At 35.1% G+C, this 22227-nt stretch overlaps 1 protein-coding gene across 2 annotated transcripts in view; it reads right to left on the reverse strand.

Moving 5' to 3' along the window:
* The window catches only part of LRRC4C (leucine rich repeat containing 4C), a 1282290-nt gene that overhangs the window by 485591 nt on the left and 774472 nt on the right, over positions 1 to 22227 (reverse strand). For both annotated transcript variants that reach the window (XM_066251306.1, XM_066251307.1), the window contains one exon: positions 8612 to 8752. The gene's annotated coding sequence lies outside the window, so the exon portion shown is untranslated. The remainder of the gene's footprint in view (positions 1 to 8611; positions 8753 to 22227) is intronic.

The following is a 22227-nucleotide window of genomic DNA, read 5'->3' on the forward strand; positions in this document are numbered from 1 at the left end:
CCACCAGAATGAAGCCAATTTTAATTCACCAATCGGAAATTGAGCAGCATGATTTTCTTTTTCCAAATCACATGGAATCACTTCAAATTTCCTAACCAGTATGGTGCTGAAGCCTGCTAGTACCAGCCTGTAGGAGAATATTCTGAACATCTCTTCCCACCTGTGTTTGATGACATCACACAGGTAATTGAAATGGGCCATAGGGGAAGTATTTAGACCACAGAAACAAGGGGGAAAACACTACAAATCAGAGCTATATTTTCCCCTACAGGGAGATAAATTTCCAGCATACCATCCATTCTACCCTGTTACTTCCAAGTGCATAAAATAAATGACCATTCATTCAACATGTTAGCACCAGTGTGATCTCTGTGCAGGGCACACTGGATTTAGGAGTTGTTCTCAGAAATAGATGCATACCATTTGGTTGAATAGAATGTTTGCTTCAAATTGTTTTAGTACCTTGAAATTTCTTGTATCATTTCTTGTATTGAACAGAAAATGTGCACTGTGAAACATTTTGCTCTACTGCAGAGATATGTCATTAAATTTGTAATATGAATTTAGAGCTTAAATATGTGAAATGTGAGAGGTCAAGCATAAGGAATTCCCATGATATTTAGCACATTTGTCACTGGAAAAAAAATAAGTTGAGAAAACTTAAATACTGCCAATAATACAATTGTTTTTTTTCTAGTGGGACCACCCAGGATAATTGACTGATATGATGGGAACTGATTTTTCTCTCAAAAGGTCCTTCAAGTATACCTGAAAACTTCTGTAGTTGAATGTTCGATAAGCTGAAAGATGACAAGAAGATGTAGTCTCTCTGATTACATTCTCTGCAATTTCTATTACCTCTCAGCCATTAACTAGTTAATGTGAAGGTAACTCAGAAAACATGGCCTAAATTTTATACAATCAGAAAAACTTCAGTCACATTCTAGATGATTGTAATAAGCAGCAATTGCATCTTTTTTTACACTCATCTTTTTAATATCTTTAATATATCATCCTTAGCAAAGTGATGGTTATCTTATTTGTTTCTGAGTTTCTTTAGTGACTTTATTTATGAGAATATCAATATATACTTTTGAAAGAAATTTAAATCTTAGTGATTTTACTTATGATAATATCAATACATACTTTTAAAAGAAACTTAAATCTGAATGTCATAAAATTTTCTTTTAAAAAAGTAACTTAATTTAAGGCAATTTTTAAAGCCTAGTAACTTTGGAAATCTTAAAACCCACAGAGTTTTATGGTAACATAAACTATATTCTAAGTTGAGTACTGTATGGCACCCAAATCGTCTCAACTAATGGCAAATATAAAGTTTAAATGACTGATAAAAGTTCACCTTAAGGTTTCAAATGCTTGGAAGTCTTAAGGATATGAGTTCTGAGTTTGATTTTCAATACAGAAAAACCATTAAAGTGAATTTCCATGAAACAAGATGCACCAAGTGTAAATATAGTCTATTTCAATGCATTATCCTATTCTTCACTGAGAAATGTATAAAACAGAAATCAACCTACTTTAAATTTAGCTTTATTTTCATTTTATAGCACTAGGCACTCAAGGAAACCTCTTCACTCAAAGAGCAGGCCTTTTATGATGAAGCCAATCTAAAAAAAAAAAAAACCCCAGGATTTAAAAAAAAATGTATTCTGTAAATATTCATGATCAGAAAGCCCCCTGAGTATACCCTGCCTTATCAAACACACAAAGTTAAAGTTGATGTCCTCTAAGTACCTACGATGTAGGTCACAAATACCTCTTTTCATCCGCCTGTGCTGAGAACTCTTCTGGTTTTTCAAGCAGGTCCCTTGCCTTGCATTAAACATGGCTTGTTTTTGCTCCATGAGAGTTCTTAGCAGCAAGGTTTATGGTGGTTTTCATTAGGGTTCTTGCTTGTCTCTCTAAGCCTGGCATCCTTTAGTCCAGGAGTGCAGTCCTGAAGAGTTGGTTAGCTATGATTCTGATTTTCTCTCAAGGGCTTTTCATATTTGTGGATAAAGTTCCTTCCTTAGGTAACTGGAAAACCATCATTTATGAGATCCTCAGGCTGATAAATTTGATATAAATTGACAAAATTCAGACCTTGGGCTATATTTAGAATACCCATCTTGAAAGTGATGTTAAATCATCTTGTTAACATATGCTGCTGTTTTTATTTATTCATTGTAGTTTTTTTTATTTCTTCTCACATATGATGGTATGGGTGGTACTGACTTTTGACTCATAGACCATTATATATATGGCAAATCAACCTGTTATTATATTTGATATTTGAGGTCAGAGAATATATGATGTGATAAAAGGGGTGCTTGATTTGAAATATTTAAAAGTATATATATGAAGAATAATTTTTATCTTTCTTTTGCTTATACCAAGACCAGGAGAGTAAATACTGCAGTTCATTTGTAGAAATAAGATTTACATAAAAAATTCTCTAACTTGTAAAAAAATGTAAAATGCATGAAGATTTTAACAAGAAATATTACACAATTCCTTTTCTTTAGAACGTTTGGAAAATATGATGCATATCATTTCTCAGCAACTCAAATGCTCTCTCTTCACCTGCTAAATGTATACAGAAAGTCATGTATAGTTAGTAATCTGCTACATCAGTCACTGGCAGCAGACAAAGATAAACAAGACACTACCTTGCTCCAAGTAGATGAAAGTCAGTTTTCTACCTTCTATATTATAGTTATGATCATCTTTCCATGTCTGCATTGCTGATGTTATTTATGTAACTTGAAAGTTAGATCTATATCATGTAATATGTTCTTCTCAGTGCCTAGTGTATTATTTAACATGTAGAAGACAATGTGTTAAATTAATTAATTTAGAAATTATTTCTTTATTCAATCATTATTTTTAAGTCCCTACTATGTAAAAATAAGTCATCTATATGAGATAGGTTTGCATGTATTCCTACCCAAACACAAACACCTGGGCTTAGTGAAAAGCTGGATTTTTTTTGCTTTGTTTTTTATAGCTTTATGGTTCTACCTTGATTATTGTTTTTAAACTTTAGCAATAAAAATAGACCCATCAAAATGTTTCCAAAGGTGCTTCCAAGGTACTTTTAATTCCAGGAAAATAGAATAGGTTTTCTTATCCTTATCTATCCCATTAAGTACAATTTCAGACCCTGGACATTATATGTAACATATATTTGTAATACATACTATACATACATACATTGATGCATACATGTATGTGTGTATATATGTATTGTGTATGTATATAATATATGATAAACAAATAAGAAGACCTTGAAAGGTAGAAGTTAAAAAGGCAAATTGTCTATCTAGAAAGCTTAGATCCAAGTGATGAACTGGTGGTGAGTTCCTAAGTTTTCTTTTTGTCTCATATAACCCAGTCTTCATATAGAAGAGACCAGTAACCCAGATATGTGGACAGGTGTAGAAACAAACAAATAACAACTAAAGTCTGCTATCTCAAAAAACAAAAGCAAAAAAAAAAATAAGGAAAGACATAAAAACAATGGAAATTACTCTCATCCCTCTAAACATCATGGAAAAGGTATGGCCTTATTCCCACCTAGGCCAGTAAAATTCTACTGGGGACCTAGCTATAACAAGGTCTACCAAACCCCCCATCAGAATGGTATCAGACAAGGCCAGTTGGACACCGAAATTTTAGCAACAAGTTCATCCTCCACCATTGCTCGTGGAGATGACTTGAAACCTGGACTTCCACCTACACTTAGCAGTAACATGGGGACTTCATCTCGCATGCTAAGATAGTATCAGAGTCAGTTTCATGGAGGGTCAGGGCTTTCACGACCACTTAGTAATGAGACCACTCTTTCCCCTATGATATCTGTGGTGTCCAAGTGAGTAACATTTCTAACCCTCTCACCCAGGAAGGTATCAATGGAAGTTTAGTGGGAGCTGTAATGCCTGCCTACACTGAGCAGTAATAAAAAGCACTCATCAACTCATATGTCAACAGAGGAAAACGGAATTTATTACATCTGTTGTAATTCTACACTCATGTCCCATACTGGACCAATCTTAGAAAAGTCAACTAAATTTGAAAGTTTGAGTAAGACACGGTCTCGTAATATAATACTCAAAATGACCAGAATTTAATTGTAAATTACTCATGACACCAACAATGGAAAAGACTTCAAATGAAATAAAAAAAAATAAGAAGAAAATCAATAGATGTCAACACCAAGAAGAGCAACTGGACATCCATATGCAATAAAATTAACTTTGACTTACAATTTCATCTTATACAAAAGTCAATTCAAATTGGATTAAGCATTTAACACATAAAACTTTTAGAAAAAAGCATACAAGAAAATCTTTGGGGTCTAGGACTAGGCAAAGAATTCTTAGACTTGATACTCAGAGCATGAGCCATCAAGGGAAAATCTGATTAATGGGACTTCATCACACTAAAAGCTTTTGTTCTGTGAACTCTTGTTAAGAAGATGAAAAGACAAGCTACTAAGTGGAAGAAAGTATTTGTAAACTACGTATCTGTCAAAGGCTAGTGCATAAAATATATAAAAAATTCTCAAAACTCAACAGTATAAAAACAAACAATCCAATTAGAAAATGGGCCAAAGATATAAAAGGCATTTCACTGATGAGGATATAAATCTGGTAAATCAGCATAAACAATGATGTTAAATATCACTAGTCTTTAGGGAAAAGAAAAATTAAAATCACATGAGATAATTAGGGAAAAAGCTTTTGACATTGGTCTTGACAGTGACGTTTTTGGATATGACAGAAAAAGCACACACAACACAGGCAAATCTCAACCAGTAGGACTCAGCTAATATTCAGCACTTGCACAGAGGTCAAGGTTCGCTGCCAGTTCACATTCTGAGGTCCCAGGGCCAGGCAACATGGGGTGGGGCTCAGATGGCTGGCATCTGCAAGCATAAGACTCTGTGGGGCTAAAACCAGTGAAATCTGTAGAGAGTCTGAGGCAGCTTTCCTAGGTTCTTTAATGGCAAAAGCTGATACGGTCTTCTGCAGAGCAGGACACTAGGAACCATGGTTGTTCCCACCGCATGGTCCTTAGCCTTCTTCCTTGTCCCAAAACATCTCTGAACATCTCATCTTTGCCAGTTGCTAGGTGGCCTTGAAACCCAAGAAGGTCCTCCGTGCAGTGTCTCTAAAGACTGAGGAAGCTGATGGCTCACTCCACTATTTTCTTTCCCAGAAAGGGGAACTCTTTCAAGTTATTCTGTTGCAAATCAAAACTACAATGTGATGCCATTTTACATATGTTAGAATGACTATTATTAAAAAAAAAAAAAAGACAAGAGTTAAGAAATGTTGGCAAGGATGTAGAGAAAAGGGAACCCCAGTACACTGCTGATGGGAATATAAATCGGTGTAGCCACTATGGATGACAGTTAGGAGAGTTCTCAAAAAATTGTAAATAGAACTATCATATGATATAGCAATTCTACCTCTGGGTATTTATAAAAAAGAAATGAAATCACTATCTCAAACAAGTATCTATCTACACTCTATGTGTATCACAGCATTATTCACAATAACATAGACATGAAAAGAAACTGTCAATCAATTGATGAATAAAGAAAATATGATACATATTATATAATATGTATTTCTATTATATAATACAATAAAATATTATTTTATTCTAACAAAAAAGAAATGTCATTTGCAACAATGGCCATGGATCTTGAGGGCATTATGCTAAGTAAAGTAAGTCAGACAGAGAGAGACATATACTACATGGTCTCACCTATGGAATCTAAAAATGTTCACCTCAGAAATAATAGCATAAAAGTCCCCCTTATTTAAGAGTGGTACATTCCAAGACCCCCAGTGGAATCCTGAAACCACAGAAGGTACCAAACCATATATGTGTTTTCTTATATATTCAGTACATATTTATAATAATGTTTAATGCATAAATTAGACAGAGTAAAAGATTAGCAATAAGTAATAATAATATAGACCAATTATAATGATATATTATTATAAAAGTTATGTGATTATGGTTTCTTACTAAAAATACTTTATTGTAATGTACCCGCATTTTTATTTAAAGGACACATTTAATAGCTTCTCTTTGGCATTTTTGAATTGACATCATTCCTACTCTTATGCTTGGACATCATTATTAAGTAAAATAAATGTTATTTAAACACAAGCCCTGTGGTACCACGACGGTTGATGTGAAAACTAAGATGTTTATGTGACTGATTGGAGAGTCGTACATACAGTGGGGATATAACGAACAAGGTGATGATTTACATTTCAGGCAGGGTGGACTGGGGCAGACCAAGAGCTCAGCATGCTTCTCAGAATGGAGTGCATTTAAAACTTACTAGTCATTTATTTCTGGAATTTTCCATTTAATATTTTGGACCATGGCTGACCATGGGTAATTGAAACAGTAGAAAACAAAACTGCTGACAAGGGGAAACTACTGAAGATTTATTGTCACCAGAAGTTAGGGGCTAAAAGTAATGGTGAGATATTGGTCAAAAGGCACACACTTTTTGTTATAAGATGAATAACTTCTGGGGACTCTAGTATATAGCATGATGGCTATAGTTAATAAGACTGTGTTGTATAGTTGAAGGTTGCTAAGAGAGTAGATCTTAAATGCTGTCACCATAACAACAACATGGCAATTATGTAAGATGAAGCGTGTGTTAACTAACCATATTGTGCTAAACATTTTACAATGTATACATGCATCAAATCATCACACTGTACACCTTAAACTTACACAATTTTATATGCCAATTATATCTTAATAAAGCTGGAAAAAATACAAATATGCAACCACCATTTAATCCAAGAATTGCACTTCCAGGGAATAAATTAAAATCTTAGGTCCACATAGAAATCTGTTTACGAATGCTTAGAAAAACTTTTATTTTAAAAAGTCCCAAACTGCAAAATTATTGGGATATCGTTTAATGGTGAAAAGTTAAATAAATTGTTGTGTAACTTTACCGAGAAATATTACTCAGTTGAAAGAGAATGGATACATTATTGATGTACCTAATAACTCAAATGAATCTCCTCAGAATCATGTTGAATGAAAAAGAGAGAGAGAAAAAATAAAAGAGGAATTTCAAGGAGAAGTAGAGTCATAAAGAGTTAAGTTCTCTGTTACTCCTGAGAATAGTACAAACAACAACATTTCTTTTTCTTTTTTTCAAATTCTGATTCAGTTCCAGCCCATATTTGTTAGCAGAATAATTCTCTTTTTCAGTTGGATTTTCTACATGAGGCTTTTTCCCTCTAAACAAAAGAACCTAACTCAAAAAAATAATATTTCCCCTTTCATGTATACAGAAGGATTAAGATTAAAGGCAAAGAAGTAGGCACTTCAAACACACACACACACACGCCTTCAGATTTCTTTTTTCTTTGTTGGTTCATGTTCCTCTTGAGCACTGGTACCATATGTTTATCTTCTTATTGCCTCCTCATCTTTAGAGAGCACTTTACATGCAACCAAACCCCTCCCTATATAAGGTCTTATGTGACTCTCAAAACAAAGGACTCTCTGGAGAACAGATAACATATATTAATTCAGCTTAGTCTACATATTGTTATAAATTGTTGCAAAAAAAATCTTGGAAGCTTTTAAATTAGGAATTCAGGAGAGCTAGCTGTTATATGTGCAACAAAGAGAGGTAAATATTAACAGGAAAATGTATGAGCGATTTTTATCTGCCATGGTCCCGACGATCTCATAACATTAAAACAGCATCAGTGACTCAATTAAAATGGCAAGTATAACTGTTTCTCTTGCCATAAGTGGAGCTTAATGTCACTGTAAGTTGATCTTTTTTCATTTCTCCTCAACATAGTGAAAAACCACAGAAGAATGAACAGATAATTTCCACCTCACAGAGCTGGACAGGTCCCAATTTTAGGTTCAAGTGACCTTGACTGGTGATGGCACTTTCACTACAAAAGATGCTACAACTCAGACCCCAAGCTCACAAACTGCTTTTTGTCTGAGTCACTCAGACTTTCATTCTTTCCCACTGATTCATGCAGCCAAGTTCAATTTTCCCAATAGCCCAACATAAAATATTTTCATGCTGTCTCCAGGTCAAGCTTTTCAATCTTACCAGCTGGCTAGCTTTCCCAAACATTTTGTTTTACATTAATGACCTAACTGCTGCCCTAGATTCAAAAAATGCAGGGGGCATCACTATTTATCTGCTTGTTTTACTCTGAATCCTGGGCAGGTCAATCTGTCACTCTTCCAGCTCCTGCGGCAGTGCAAAGAAACATCTGTTCCAGGAACAGCTTGACTCCCGCCCTGTGCATACATCAACGCTAGAAAAAGTTTTATGAGATGGGTACCTTCCCCCTCCACCTCTGCTGCTTCCTCCATTTGTAACTCACTGAAACCCAAAAGGAAAGAGATGAAATGGCCAGACATTTAGCCATATGTTGGCATCCACATCGGTACATTTAAAAAATAAAAGAAACTATCAGCTATACCAAAGGAATATTAAAATCATCTGAAATGTAATTTGACTAGCCCACAGTCAATGAATTTTTGAAGTATTCTAATGGAGTAAACTAGATCTCTCACTCACCTGTGGCAAACTGTCTGTGGACCAGTCAGTGTTCCTGTTTGCAAAACTTGAATCCACTCAATTTATTGAGACTCCGAAGTAGATTCAAGATGGTTTCATCTTGGTAATCTAGATGTGTTATCTCTGCACATCCTGTAACTCCTACACACACACAAACAAAAAGAGTAAAAGGACATGAATATATGGTTGTCGAAGACGATTTGACTTTGGGTATTGGGCATACAAAGCAATATACAAATCGTATATCATGGAAATGTACAGTTGAAACCTGTATAATATTATTTAACCAGTGTTGCCCCAATAGATGAAATAGAGAGAATAAAAAGATATACTTAAGAATATATAATGCTCAGAGTGTACAGTTTTTAAAAAGAGGAGACCCCTGAATTATATGGAGGAAGAATATCAACCAAAGGAAATATTAGAGTTACAATTCTGATTCAAATTATTAAGTGCCTACAAACTATTTAATCTATTTCATTGCCTCTGTATCATTATTATAATTTTTAATGATTTATTTATTCATTTTAGAGGGGGGAGAGAGAGAAAAAAGGAGGGAGGAGCAGGAAGCACCAACTCCCATATGTGTCTTGAACAGGCAAGCCCAGGGTTTCGAACCATCAACTTCAGCATTCCAAGTCAACACTATCTACTATACCACCACAGGTCAAGCAAGGTACCAGTTAGTTGATTTACATGACTATCTAATTTATTTATGTAGGGAAAATTTTGTGCCTCAGTAGAAAGTTATAAATTGTCTACAGTATACTGTTCTGTTTATATTATTCTGATTCCATAGAAAAATTTTATAGGATTTATAACTTTGAAAACTAAAAATAACTTTTAGCAGTATAGAATTATTCTCTATAGACAAATTTTATTTAATTTAATTTTATTTTTATCTTTTCTAGTAGAGGTTCAATTGATTTCTCTTTCTACTATGAAATAAGCTAGTTTTACTTTTATTTTGATATTAATTTCAATATTTCTGATTTACAAAATGTGCATTTATTTCAGATTCTTCTTTTTATTAGTTATAACATTGTTTAATGAGTCATGTAAAATCTTGACCACCTGTTTATATTTGTATGAGAGCTATGATTTTACCTTTTCTGAAATGATACTTTACCATTCTTTACAAAACCTGCACAACAGATAGATATTGTTGAGTACAATTTAAAGCTGAGGACCTGAAACTCTGTAGTGTCCTGGGACTGGCCTGAGGGCCATCAACATCGACTGGGCATTCCTGACTTTTGTGACACAAAGTTGAACAAGGCTGTCTCCATTGTCAAGGTTAATGAGACCAGAATAAACCTTCATAGAGTGTTGCCCATATGCAAAGTGCTTCTACAGAGATCCAGGCTCTAAAAATATTTAATAAATACTTGCTGTTAAACTCAGCACTTGCTATTATGAAATATGAGCTTAAATCACTGACTACTTGAACTCATTCTGTGAACTCTTGATAACTGAATCTAAAAATCAAGTAGATGTGTGTAGGAAATGGTATGCAACTGCTATCTTTTAGTCCTCAGAGTCAACTTAGGAAGTAGGCATTCTTCCCATTTTTGCAGATAAGGAAAATAAGGTGCATAGAAAGTGATGTTCAAAAAAGAGAAAATCACAGCCCTTTCCAGTAAAAAGAGATAGCAGGATCACACAGCCTATGCCCTCATTTTATAGATGCAGAAGCAGAGCTCTGGGAAATGGTGATTCTCATGAACCTCTCAATCAGCTAGGAGCAGGTTCTGACTCAACTTCTGTTGCTCCTACCTTCAACTGCATTGTTTCACTTCTCTGGGACTAATAATGTAGGAGAATGGGCCACATACCTGTCAAAACCAGGAACATAGGTGAGGGGCAAATTATTAAAACTTGCTCAAGATTATCAGGAGGCCCCAGGGGTTTATCCCAACTTCACTCACGTGGTTCTTATTCATCCAATTAATCTGAGGTTTCTGTCTGAATTTATTTCCCTTTCTAGTTTAACATCATAATTTCATGTTTGTGATTCTTCTACTAAATAATACTATGAGCCATTTTAACATTTCAAAAAGAAAAACAAATAAATCAGAAAAAGCTAAGAACTATAAAATTTTATACCTAAGTGGGATATGAAACTGAGACTCATAAAAGGGAAAGAGAGTAGGGGGAGAGGGTAGTAAAGAGAGACAAATATATGGTGACAGAAGTGATTTATTTGACTTTGGATGATGGGCACACAACACAATCAGCGGTTCAAATGCTATAGAGGTGTTCACCTGAAACCTATGTACTCTTATTGATCAATGTCACCCCATTTAATTAAAATTTCTAAATAAAAAAATAAATATTTTAAAAAGGGAGTGACTACTCTCATCCACAGTAATACAAAGGCAACACAAAAGGAGAAATGTTTTCATTGCTGGATTTCAATCAACTCAAGGAGGAAATCATGATTTGTAATATCAATCTGGAATGACAATAGAAGGATACAGCTGAATGATAAAAAAATAAAACATGGAAAACATACTAAGTAGCAATAAATCCATGGACTGTTCAGTTGAAAAAAATACTTTATGGGGTTTGTGTGACAAAGAAAACATTAGAGGAGTTTTTGGTGATGAACGTTTTGAGGATCGCTTCACCATGTTCTACTGCTGGCCATGGAGTTTGAAGAACTCTGCAGAAACCCAGGGTTTTGCACAGCTTTGCACTGAAGTCACCTTTAGCTCACAAATTCAGATATAAGTTCTTACTGGCAGTATCAACAGGAGGACAGGTGTGATTTCTTATCTGCATTTGCAAAGTGTGGCTGAAAATCTGGGCAGATCTCAGAAATCTCTGGCCAAGTAAAGAACTTTTTATCTGCTTATAATCCCATGTAGAAACTTTTTAGACCACAGGACTGCTAAACCATATAATCAAGCAGATTCCACTATGGTGATTATATTATATTTTTGCTCATTTCACCCCAACTTTAATCTTTCAACCCCTCCTCAACTCCTCCTTTCCTCTTCTCCCATTTTTATCTTCTTTCTTTTTCTGATATTCCTCCTCTCCCTTCATGCAAGTATTTCTTTGAGAAAACTATGGTCATATATATTTGTCTAATAAATAGGCTTACCCTACATCACCTCTCCGAAAGCAGAATGAAGAGAGGCCACCTGTTATTAACATCCTTTAAAGGATACAAGTGCTTGAATACATAAACAGCATTGGGTCACTTTTTGGTCAGGAAACCACATTTTCCTTTGATGAATTTGGTTTTTATATCCTTTTATTTTCATTCATAACATGCACCTCACCTTGGGCTCATTTTGTTTCAGGCCTTCACACTCTAGGGGCTTTCCCTTAAAAATTTAAAACCTTCTGTTCCTTTCTAAGTCATCAAAATTCTAATAGAGTCCTGGACTATGTAAACCCATGCAAATTTCAGTCATTATGCAGATATCCAAGTAGTTGCAGGTTTCCAGCGAAAAGTGTTATTTCCCTCTAGAGTCAAAGGTACTTGGTGCGCTGTTGATACTTTTGTTAAAATATAATCCGGACATCATGAGGCACAAAATTTGTTGAACTTCTGCCAGGAAAACAGGATGCCCCCAGGGAGCTGGGTGAATTGAGCAGTGTTGAATTGCAGTTTATATTTAAAATAAATTGATGGAAAAAAACATTCCACAGAAACTTAAATTTTTAATTAATCATAATCTTCTGATTTTGTACATTTTAAGTATTCCTTCTTTTGTTTTATTTAGCAGGCTGTTTGGCTACCTCTGAGCTGTCCAAAGAACCATATAAAAATGTATTTTCCATATAATCCTCAAGACAGTTTAAGAGGATTTAGCTAAGATGCCTCATTTTTAAACATGTAGGAACTGATGGTTAGTGAAGATGCAAGGTGTGACTGAGACTATATAGCTGATAACTTGTTTAACAAGGGATAGAACCCAGACTTCACCAGTTTCCATGTTCTTTTTCACTCACACCATAGATGTTTTCATTTTGAAATTGGTCAGCTTAATGACTGGTCCAAGCGGGACTTTTCTTATATAAATATCTCAAAGTGTTTTTGTTTTAAAAACTTTTTTATTTATTGATTTTAGAGAGTGAGGAAAAGAGAAAGAGAGAGAGGGAGACAATAACATCAATTTGAGCTTGTATAAGCCCTGACTAGAAATCGAACTGGCCAACCTCTGTGCTTTGGGATGATGCTTTAACCAACCAAACTATCTGGCCCAGGTAAAAAATATCTCTAAGTGTTTAAATGTGAATGTATTCAACACAGAGTAAGATACTGCAAAGAATGATGTCCCATCTAGAGGAAATTTCCATTTAGCTCATAACAGATTATATCTATGATATTAATATAATTGGATTAAGGGCAAAAAGGAAGGTTAAGGTAGATTCAATGATGAAGCCACATTCTTTCATATGGAAGGAGGATACAAGTTGACATTTCCTTAGATGAGTTTAATCACTATGGCCTTTCCTCAAGCCTGAATCAAAGAGCTAATACTTCCTGAAGAAAACTAAATTACATCATTAAAATAAAGGAAGCCCAGGACAAATATGATGTGTGTCCTGCATATACTAGGAAGGGCAAGGTTTTCAGAGTCCAACAGTGAGCAAATATGGCATCAGAACACTAATACAGAGTTCATAACACCTGTCCTCTACCCTTGCCTGCCATCCAGGTTTAATTAGAGTTTCACTTCAGTCTGCTGCACAATATTAAATACTATGGCTAATAAATTGTTGGAACTCTGCTCATCTCTTTCCCATTAGGCAGCAGTCCTATCTGAGAGATCCATTCTAACAAGAGCCCAACTCTATTTCCAATTGTGTATTTATATGTGATAACTGTTAATGCTTCATATCACTGAGCAAGAGTTAAAGGGAATGGAGATGCCATGACTATCTCCTGAGAGTCCAGAAGACACCTAAACACCCACAGCTCAATATTAACACACGCCATCATCTCTTGCACATTTGACCAGCCTCTTTCCAAACTTGACAGCTTCTGTCTGCCCAGGTACTGTGACTACTTCCCTATATATGTATGTATTTCCACCATCTGAGTGTGAACACATGATTTATAGTGAGAGCCAAAGCAAAGACACTAATGTTCAAAATAGAATCTTTGCAAATTATATACCAACAAATAAATTTAATAGAGAGTCACGAGAACCAAATTGCTAACCATAAGAAAGAGGGAATGTATAATCTAATATTGTTTTACAGGATATAAATGGATAAAGCATTCTTTATTGCATTTGTTTCATCAGCATTCCAAATCTCAATGCAGCTTTTGACATAAGCACACAATCAAGGACTGAATTATTATATTTATAGTGGCAGTATCCTGTCTGGTATCTTCAACACGAGGCATGATGAATAATCACAATTCGTATAACTCCATAACAAATGTGTTAATATATTGACTTCAAAAAGGGAACTGAATGTCAGTATATATCTTTCTTTCATTTAGTCCCACAATTTATTTCCTAATATGTTTTGAAACAAAATTTAAGTGTAAACATGCTTATCGTATTCTAGTAGATGTTAAAGCTCACCTGCCAAGAAAAGCATCAAAATAAGTTGTGCATGGCATGAGTATGTCACAGTCCACAACTGTTTGAGTTCTGTTTTCAGAATAAGCTTGACTTGAAAGAAAATCATGGCTACTGGCAAAATAATATTATAATGAGCTGCACTCATTAAAAGCCATACGGCCTGAGTTTATATCTAAGATGTCAGCCACTGACTTTGTCACCTGAAAATAGCTACTTTCAGAGTTGTTTCTTCATCAGTAAAAGAGTATGATAATGGTGTTTAAGGAAAATAATTGCTGTCAATTATTTTGAGATAACCTATGGAAAGCAAAAAGCACTACTTCTGACATATAATAAATACTAAATTAATGGTGGCTATTATTTCTCACCCACAAGAATTTTTTGGATGCCTACTAAATGTTGTATATGTTGACTCTGGTAACATAAGAATAAAATAGTAATCTTGTGAGCTTTATTGTTAATTGTTGGTGTCAACCCTGCCCCCTTTCCTGTCACACTCAACCCCTAACAACAAACCCAAACATAAAGAAACCAAAGCTTTATGGGAGAGAAATAAAAATAAAAAGAGGAATCCATATTCCAGAGTCATTCATTTAAATTGGTTGAAGGAAGGCATGATGAGGAAGCATCCATACTGGAGGCCCAGGTATAGATGGGCTGCATTTGCATTACACAGGCTGACTCAGTATTTGCAGTTACCCAATGAGGCTTACATTTAAATGACTGAATATATAAATATGAAAGTTACAGATCAAGCTAACAAATTGTTAAATAAAGCCAATCTATCACCTTCAAAATGACCTACAAGTATATTTTCAAATTTAGCATCATCAGGTGACTTGAGTTTTTACTGGTACGAGAGAGCACAGGGTAAGGCAAACCCTGGTGCCCAACCCTCTCCCTGTAGTCCACCACCAATGTCTTCCTACCCCTGTTAAGTCCAGCTTTGTATGAGGAACCTCAGACACTCTAATCTGTATGTCCAAGCTTCAACCACACTCCCAATACAAAGCCACCCTTGGGCTTGCAGGTTTACATTGTAGTATGATACTACTTTCATGAGGACACAGCATGGGAGGAGACCCATGCACATTCTGAAAAACAGTATAGGTTGTGAATTCCAGTTTTAAGTAACACTAGGCATAATCTAGAGCAGGGGTCCCCAAACTACGGCCCGGCCCGTGGGCCGCATGTGGCCCCCTGAGGCCATTTATCCGGCCCCCGCCACACTTCTGGAAGGGGCACCTCTTTCATTGGTGGTCAGTGAGAGGAGCATAGTTCCCATTGAAATACTGGTCAGTTTGTTGATTTAAATTTACTTGTTCTTTATTTTAAATATTATATTTGTTCCCGTTTTTTTTTTTTTTTTACTTTAAAATAAGATATGTGCAGTATGCATAGGGATTTTTTCATAGTTTTTTTTATAGTCCGGCCCTCCAATGGTCTGAGGGACAGTGAACTGGCCTCCTGTGTAAAAAGTTTGGGGACCCCTGATCTAGAGGATAGTTGGGAATATAGTAGGCACGTCCCCTTAACTCCATGAAGTCCACATCTGTGAATAGAGAATTGAATGGAGAAATCTTGTTTGGGTCTTCTTAAATTGTGGAGCCCAGGACAGGGACCATTCTCACTTGAGACTAAATGTAGTAAGGGTGTTGCTATGAGGATCAATATTTTAACTTCAGGTTCTGCTTCTGTTATTTCACAATTAAGTAACCTCAGCCAAGTTGGTTAACATCTATGCCTCAGTTTTTAACTGAAATGAGTACATGATAACACTATCTTCATAGTATTTCTGTGAAGATTAAATGAGAAGTTGATGCCAATAAAGCAATTTAAAAGTAGCCAGCATAGAGTATGTACTCCACAAATAGAAACTATTATTATTATTATTATTATTATTATTATTATGTAGTGATATTGTTGTTGGTGGTAATAGTAATAATAAAGTGCTAGTTCTGAAATAATTAAACCTCTTAATTTTGTTTGGAATAAGAGTCACTTAAATAAGATTTATTTAGTTAAAATATAATGCCTTGATTTGGGTAATTCTTATTTGGTTTCTGATTCTGAACACATACATACATTTAATTTAAACAAATATAAATGTTGAATATGAGTCTAATAAAAAAACAGAACTGAAGGAAAAAATGGTGGAGAAAGAACTGCTGGATGTGCAAAATGAAGAAGAAAATTTAACAGTGGGATCAGCTAAAGAAAGAGATGAATATCTGCATACAGACAGGCAAAAGACTAGTAGCAGAGGGAACCTCCATTAAGCCTGAAGTTACACAACTGGACAGTGTAGTATTTATATTGTGAATGTGTCTAGTAACAATAACATAACACCCCAAATAGTATATATAAAGCTAAAGATGACAGAACTAAAGGAGAAGAGATAATCCTCTACTTTAACTGAACTTACTTAGTCATGAAAACCATTGATTGAAAATATTAAGAAAAATAGAAATAGTAACTATAAAGAAATCATCAAGATTCTCAAACAAACAAAAAACAAAACTAAAACTAGTTCTATTCTTCATAATAATTTTTTTCTCTGATCAAACCATCAAGTTTGGGCCCTGGCCGGTTGGCTCAGTGGTAGAGCATCGGCCTGGCGTGCAGGAGTCCTGGGTTCAATTCCTGTCCAGGGCACAGAGGAGAAGCACCCATCTGCTTCTCAACCCCTCCCCCTCTCCTTCCTCTCTGTCTCTCTCTTCCCCTCCCGCAGCCAAGGCTCCATTGGAGCAAAGTTGGCCTGGGTGCTGAGGATGGCTCTGTGGCCTCTCCTCAGGCACTAGAATGGCTCTGGTTGCAACAGAGCAATGCCCTAGATAAACAGAGCATCGCCCCCTAGTGGGTGTGCCGGATAGATCCCGGTCAGGTGCATGCAGGAGTCTGTCTGATTGCCTCCCCGTTTCCAACTTCAGAAAAATACAAAAAAAAAAAAAACAACAACAAAGAAAAACAAACAAAAAAACCCATCAAGTTTATAAAAGACTTAAACCCAAGAAAGAAACTTAATTTAATTGATACGTAGATCACTTTACTCAACTCAATTATTCATATAAAAAGAAGAGAAATAATTTATATAAAACATTTGGAATTGAATGACAGTGAATACAGTATAGTTTTAACATTTATATATATTATAAAGGAAAAATATGGCATGAAGAAGCTTTTTATTTAACTAAAAAGTTAGATTTTTCTTTTTTTTAAAGACTGTACTTATTTAGGTTTTTTTTTCAGAGAGGAGAGAGGGAGAAGGAAAGTGGAAGAGAGAGAGAGAGAGAGAGAGAGAGACAGAAGGGAGAGGAGCAGGAAGCATCAACTCCCATATGTGTCTTGACGAGGCAAGCCTAGGGTTTTGAACCAGCGACCTCACTGTTTCAGGTCAATGCTGTATACCACTGTGCCATCACAGGTCAAGCAAAAAGTTAGATTTTTAAAAAGGAAAATGTAAAAATAAATTAAAACTTTGAGAAGAATGTAGAAATTGAAGAAAATAGCAAAAACGACCAAGGCAATCACAGTGATGTTCAATAAGAGTAAACTATTTTGATGGAAAATTAAATAATGGAAAGAAACATTTGAAATAATTTATATACACAATAATAACAATAACAGCTTAAATAAAAACAGGTTATAAATAGAAATTAAGTGGAAATTAAAAAATTATATTAGAGTACCATGAAAAATATTACAAAGCCTATTAATAGAAAATTTAAAAAATATATTAAATACAACAACTGACTAAGAAGTGTATAGAAAACTTGAATAAACAAACACTCACTGAATAAACTGAGTTGGTAGTAAATAATATTCTCTCCAGTAAGCACTACCACTCACCTCTCCACTCCCTTACAATTGCCTCAGTCCAAACAGAAATCAAGTCTAAAGTTTTTATAGACAAATTCTTCCAAGTCTTCGAAAAGCAAGGAACAAATAACCCCAAAGAAGTCAATCAGCAACAAAAAAATCCTTTTGTTTTTGCAGTTTGGTAAGGTTGATAATATAACTTTTATTAGGGAGTTTTCAATTTGATTTAATAACATATCAGCAAAGAAATCATGCAAAATATATTCAGGAAATGAAGGCTATAAGTGAATGGTTGTAGATTCTTCAAACTTTCCCTTTTTTACTCTTACAAAAAAAATTGAATTTGGTGATTTGGTGGCCTCAGAAACTTCAGTAAAGAACCCACAGATTGAGAAGAGCCCCAAGAGTTTCCTTTATGTTATTAAGAGTACGAGTGGAAGGTCCATAAAGAAATATCTGCCACTTGCCAGTATATAATTTCACATCCTGTTTTCTATTATGTTATAATGTTTATGCATATATTCAGCACAACGAGACTTACCAAACAACAGCTATCATGATTATTTCAGAGAACCTCAGCATTCCATGTCATTTCTGAATTCACACAAGAACAGTCTGAGAAAATTAAAATAAGCCAGGCACAGAGAGACAAAAACCCCATGATCTCATTACATGTGGGATCTATGAAAGTAGAATGTGGTTGCCAGGGCTTGCCAGGTGCAAGGAGATGTTGGTCAAGGACATAACACTTCAGTCATGCAGGAAGAATAAGGATGGTGACTATAGTTAATAATACCGCATAGTATACTTGAAATCTGCTGAGAGGGAAGATCCTAAATGCTCTAAATGAAAAAAAAAAAAGATAATTATATCAGGTGATGAATATTATGTTAAAGTTTTATTGTGATCATTTCACAATGTATGCTATATCAAAATACCAGGTTACACATCTTAAATATATGAAATTTTATTTGTCAACTATATCACTTAAATATATATATATATATTTAACCTAAAAAAGATATATCAGGATACTACTGATTCAGACTGTGAAGTTTTTTAAACACTTGAAAGAGCAATTTAGCAATATCAAGAGGTTGAAGATGTCCATTTTCTATAGCATTTTTTGTTAGATATATAATTTATAGCATAATTTTTCTCTTTTAAAATTTTTATTTATTTATTTTTTGACAGAGACAAAGAGAGGAACAGATAAGGATAGACCGACAGGAAGGGAGAGAGATGAGGAGCATCAGTTCTTTATTATGGCAACTCCATGGTTCATTGATTGCTTTCTCATGTGTAACTTGACCAGGGGCTACAGCAGAGCAAGGGATCTCTTGCTTAAGCCAGCGACCTGGGCTCAAACCAGTAACCTTGGGCTTCAAGCCAGCTACCTTTGGGTTCAAACCAGGGACCATGAGGTTATGTCTGTGATTTCACACTCAAGTCAGCAACCTTGTGCTCAAGCTAGCCACCCCGCATTCAAGCTAGTGAGCCTGTGCTCAAGCTAGATGAGCCCACGTGCAAGACGGTGATTTCGAGATTTTTGAACCTGGGTCCTCTGTGTCCTAGTCCGAGGCTTCATCAACTGCGCCACCACCTGGTCAGGCATGGCATCATTTTTCAAAGGATTGATTACAACTTGTCAACTTATTGTTCAGTTAATTTAGTGGGTATTTACCCGCTTTAATTTACTTACTACAAAATAGAATAAAAAATAAAAACATAAATTGTAACTATGTTTTTGATTGTATGTGTGTGTGTGTGTGTGTGTGTGTAGAAAAGGCAAAGGTAAGTATCTTTCCATACACAGGTATGTGTACGTGTGTACAGATGTGTCCTGTGTCCCAATATAAAATACCTTTCTTTCTGTGGATTACAATTCAAAAGCTTTAAATGCAACTTTTCTGGAGAAACATTTTCATGTAAGCACATAGGGACTTTCACAGGATTACACACTAAAACGTTTTTTAGAATTACAAGTAATGGTTCACAATTAGATGCCCTTCAATTAACGAATGGGTAAATAATTCATAGTACCCTTACATAACAAAATGCTAGCATTCAGAAATCATAATAAAAAAACTAGCTCCACATTTATTACTATGCAAAATTTTACATATAATGTCAAGCACAAAATCAAGTTAAAAATTACATCTATAAAATTTATGCAAGTGAACAACATGTGAAATAATATTATATATCTCTATAGATAGTTATATGGCATGAAGATATAAAAATACACATGATGAGGAGACACATATGTTTCAGAATACTAGTTAACTCTAGCTGATTATCTTTATCCTATAAAGAACGTGTGGGTCATGATTGAGGAAATAAAGAATTAGCTGTAACTACAAAATACATGCCTTTCATATATATAATATAAAATATGAAATATATATATTAATATGAATATATATTATGTATATTATATATTATATATGAAAAGAATATTTATACACACACACACACACACATATATATATATCATATAACCGGACAATATTTCATTAGCATATCTCAGCACTGCATTGTCTCAAATAATTTTTATTCAAATTAGGAGAATTGGCTTTAGAAACTATTCCTGGGTTAAGAGAATTATAATTAATTATTATCATAGACTCTCTATTTAAATGCACTAAAAATGCAATAAAAGACTGTTATCTCCCCAAATACATTTAACATATGTGTCAAAGTGAAATAACTTTAAATTAAACATAAAAAAACATTGGAAAGAAATACGCAACTGCAAAATCAGTAGACTTTAGAGATTTAGAAACAGATGGCAATCGACTACACTTCAGGCTTGTATATGCTTTCTTAGCTAGGGGTTAGTTAAAATAACCCATTTCTTCCTTAGGGGCCTCCACATATTTATGAAATGCTTACTCCAAAAATATTTAGAAGCTATAAAAATGCTAAGAATGAGAAACACCTTCAATTCACATTGCCATGATTCTTTTATTTGTTGGTTTTTTTTTTTGTTTTTTTTTTTTTTTTTTGCCAAATACTTAACTTTCCTTTAGGCCAAAATGTTTACCACATGAATGGTTTCAGTCACAGATGTAGAATATTTAAAATATGGTTGCACTCACCAAAAAAATCAGGGGTTAGCAGAATTTAGTATTTTCCAAACCACCACCAGATGTTAGGACCAGAGGCTCTTTGTAAATTAGCTATTTATTATTTTACACAAGTGCTTTACCTACATGATAAGAGAAAAAAGAGCCAACTCAGCTCATTTTGGTGTTTTCACATTCTATGAAGATCTCTTTTTGATTGAAATTATATTTGATTTCATTTTAATTAAATTTAGTGAGGTAACATTGATTAATAAGCTTATATAGGTTTCAAGTGTACATTTCTATGATATATGATCTGCATATTACACTGTGCATCCACTCCCCCAAATCAGAGCATCCTTCATCCTCATATACTGGTCCCTTTATACTTTACTACCCCCCCAATCCTCCTTCCTTTGGGGAACCTTCAAACAGTTATCTGTGTCTATGAGTTTTTCTTATTTGTTTATTTGCTACTTTCAGTTTTATATCTCACATAGAAATTTAAATGCAGAAAGACATGCTCACCACATCAGCATTACACTCTTAATACAATATTTACAACAGCAACAAAAAATGAAAAAATGCCCTGGCCGGTTGGCTCAGTGGTAGAGCGTCGGCCTGGCGTGCAGAGGTCCCAGATTCGATTCCCGGCCAGGGCACACAGGAGAGGCGCCCATCTGCCTCTCCACCCCTCCCCCTCTCCTTCCTTTCTGTCTCTCTCTTCCCCTCCCGCAGCGAGGCTCCATTGGAGCAAAGATGGCCCAGGCGCTGGGGATGGCTCCTTGGCCTGTGCCCCAGGCGCTAGAGTGGCTCTGGTCGCGGCAGAGCGACGCCTCAGAGGGGCAGAGCATCGCCCCCTGGTGGGCAGAGCATCTCCCCCTGGTGGGCGTGCCGGGTGAATCCCGGTCGGGCGCATGCGGGAGTCTGTCTGACTGTCTCCCGGTTTCCAGCTTCAGAAAAATAAAAAAAAATAAAAAATAAATTAAAAAAATGTTTTTACTTTTGTTTTCTACTGAAAGATCGCCCAAGACTAATAAGAAGATCCATGTTCTGTCAATTAGTTATATAAACACAAAGGGTCATTTGAGTTTCTTGAAAATTAGTCCGTTGTGATGGACAAACTCTAAGTTGACCCCCAGTGAGTCCTATTTTTGTATAATCTACTTCCTTT

Source organism: Saccopteryx bilineata, chromosome 1 (genome assembly GCF_036850765.1).
Source record: "Saccopteryx bilineata isolate mSacBil1 chromosome 1, mSacBil1_pri_phased_curated, whole genome shotgun sequence".
In the NCBI taxonomy this organism is placed as follows: Eukaryota; Metazoa; Chordata; class Mammalia; order Chiroptera; family Emballonuridae; genus Saccopteryx; species Saccopteryx bilineata.